At 37.5% G+C, this 2627-nt stretch overlaps 1 non-coding gene across 1 annotated transcript; it reads right to left on the bottom strand.

Annotated features, from left to right (window-relative positions):
- Positions 1 to 334: 334 nt before the first annotated feature.
- On the bottom strand, positions 335 to 440 carry LOC145637460 (small nucleolar RNA R71). The gene has a single exon (XR_014114241.1). It is a non-coding gene; the product is annotated as a small nucleolar RNA R71 (small nucleolar RNA).
- Between the last annotated feature and the right edge of the window lie 2187 nt (positions 441 to 2627).

Genomic DNA, 2627 nt, shown 5'->3' with positions numbered 1-2627 from the left:
TATAAGTATGAGAGCGGTATTGCTCCATCTTCAATTACGGAAAGTGACTTTGAAATCAAGACGGCTATGATAACTTTGATTGAAAGGCGACAATTAAGTTGTGGAACAAATGAAAGTCTCCTCAATCATCTTAAGGAGTTCGAGAAATATTGCAACATGATTAAGGTGAGCGGGGTTGCACAAGAATTCATAAGGCTCAAGCTATTTCCTTTCTCTCTAATTAGAATAGCTCAAGAGTGGCTAGACAAGGAAGTGAAACCCAATTCCATGAGAACTTGGGATGAAGTCACTAAAGAATTTCTTTCCCGTTTCTACCCTCAAAAGAAAACCACGGAGGCAAGAGCTTTGATTCAAGGTTTCAAGCAAAGGACTAGTGAAAGTCTATATGAAGCATGGGAGAGGTACAAGGAATATCAACGAGTGTGTACTCACCATGGAATCCCCACTTACCAAATCATTCAAATCTTTTATGGTGGTTTGAGTCCTCAAGGGAAGTCAAGTCTTGATGCTAGAACCGGAGGCCCAATATTGAACAAGACCGAGGAAGAAGTTATTGATATTATTGAGGATGTAGTGAGACATTACATGGATTGGTAAGATGGTGAGAAAGAACCAACAAATAAGAGTAGCACCACGAGATGTTCAATTGATCAACTCAATGCTATCAACAATTTGTCCATGCAAATATTGAATTTAGGGAAAGAGGTGGTATCTATCAAGGTTATCGAGAGTGCAACTTCACAAACACCGATTCTTCCCTCCCAAATTAAGGGGAGAGGTACACCTTCTTACCCTAACACTCTTCCCTCTTCTTGTTGTATGATTAGTGAATGTTGGTTTTGTAATCTATGTGGAATGAATGATCATGATGCTTCTTTTTGCCCCAATGTTTCTTGTGATAGAAATGATGAATATGATGGAAATGGGAGTGAGCATGTGAATTATGATGCTAATAATGATTTTGAGCCTAGATTGATGTTCAAAGGAATGTTGGGAATAGGAATTATCACAACCACAGTAATTATGATAATTATAACAAAAATAGTGGTTATGGGAACCAATGAACCCAACGTTTTGTGGTAATTATAACAACCATGGTTATAATGGTCAAATTCATGGCAAAGGTTATGGAGATTATAACCAAGGTTACAGTAACCATAGTCAAAACATGGCCAAAATCAAGGTAAGGGTAATTGGAGTAATCAAAGTAGGAGGAATTTTCAAAACAATGCTCAAAGAAGTACCCCACTTGGATTTATTCCAAAGACCCAAGGCCAAAGTGGTAGTTTCTATGATCAATCATCTTTATCTAGGAGTTGGTTAGAGGATGTCATTGAGAACCAAACCAAGGTGTTGAATACTCATATAACCCTTAGTAATGAGAAGATTAATGACGTGATGACTAATAGTAAGGGTTAGAGAACCAAATTTCTCAATTGGCTAGTATGTTGAAAGAGTTTGCAAATCTTTCTTCTTTGACTTCACAAGGCTTAGATCCTATGAGTTCTATGAATGCAATTGTGACTAGGAGTGGTAGGATTCTTGAGAGTGGAGTTTCTAAGAAGAGTGATGCTAAGGAGAGTCCTAGAAAGGATTCGATTAAGAATGAGGGAGATGAGAGTACTTTGGTTAAGAAGGTTGATAAGGAACAAGTTGAGAAAGTGAAAGAGAAAGTTAGAGAAGTTATCAAACCTAAGCTCCCATACCCACAAAAGTTTAATAGGAAAAAATTAGATGAAAATTTTGGCAAATTCATAGAGATGCTTAGGAAACTTCATCTTACCCTCCCAGTTACTGATGTCATTGACCAAATGCAGAATTATGAAAAATTCTTTAAGGAAATCTTGAGTGAGAGGAGAACTTTTCTATCTTTTGTGCTATTAACAAGACATAAACTGATAATGCCTTATGTGACCTAGGAGCTAGTGTTAGCCTTATTCCATACTTGGTCTATCAAAGACTTGAGCTAGGAGAACTTTCACCTATCAACATTACCTTATAATTAGCCGATAGGTCCATTAAAATTCCCAAAGGTAAGGTAGAGGATGTTCCCTTAAGGGTAGGAAAGTTTGTGACCCCGGTAGATGTTGTTGTTATTGATATGGATGAAGATTTCAATATCCCCATCATTCTTGGTAGACCATAAAATTTCTCTCAAGGTAGGGGAAGAAGAGATTGAGTTTAATTTGAATGAGAGTATGCAATACTCTTCATCTTCTTTGGAGAATTGTATGAGAATAGAAATTTTATATGACATTGTGAATTCCATGCATGAGCACTTGCTCGCCTCTAATGATCCTCTTGATTGTGTTTTGTTGAACAAAGAAAAGATAGGTGAGCATGGCAAAGAAATGGCTTTCCTTGAAAGAGCCATTGATGAAAGCTTGGAAGGAATTGATGAGAAAATGTACATGAAGATCTCAAGCCAAGAAACTTTGCAAGCGGCCTCAACCAAGGAAGGTAAAGTGTTCCAACGGTAGAGAACAAACCCCTACCATCACACCTTAGGTATGAGTTCTTAGGCACAAATTCTACTTATCTGGTGATTGTTAGTTCATCTTTGAGCAAGAGCAAAGCTCAAGAGTTATGTGACGATTTGAGAAGGCACCAAGGTTCTTTGGGATATA

Source organism: Chenopodium album, chromosome 6 (assembly GCF_948465745.1).
Source record: "Chenopodium album chromosome 6, dcCheAlbu1.1, whole genome shotgun sequence".
NCBI classification, from domain to species: Eukaryota; Viridiplantae; Streptophyta; class Magnoliopsida; order Caryophyllales; family Amaranthaceae; genus Chenopodium; species Chenopodium album.
This window is presented reverse-complemented; position numbering and strand designations above follow the sequence as displayed.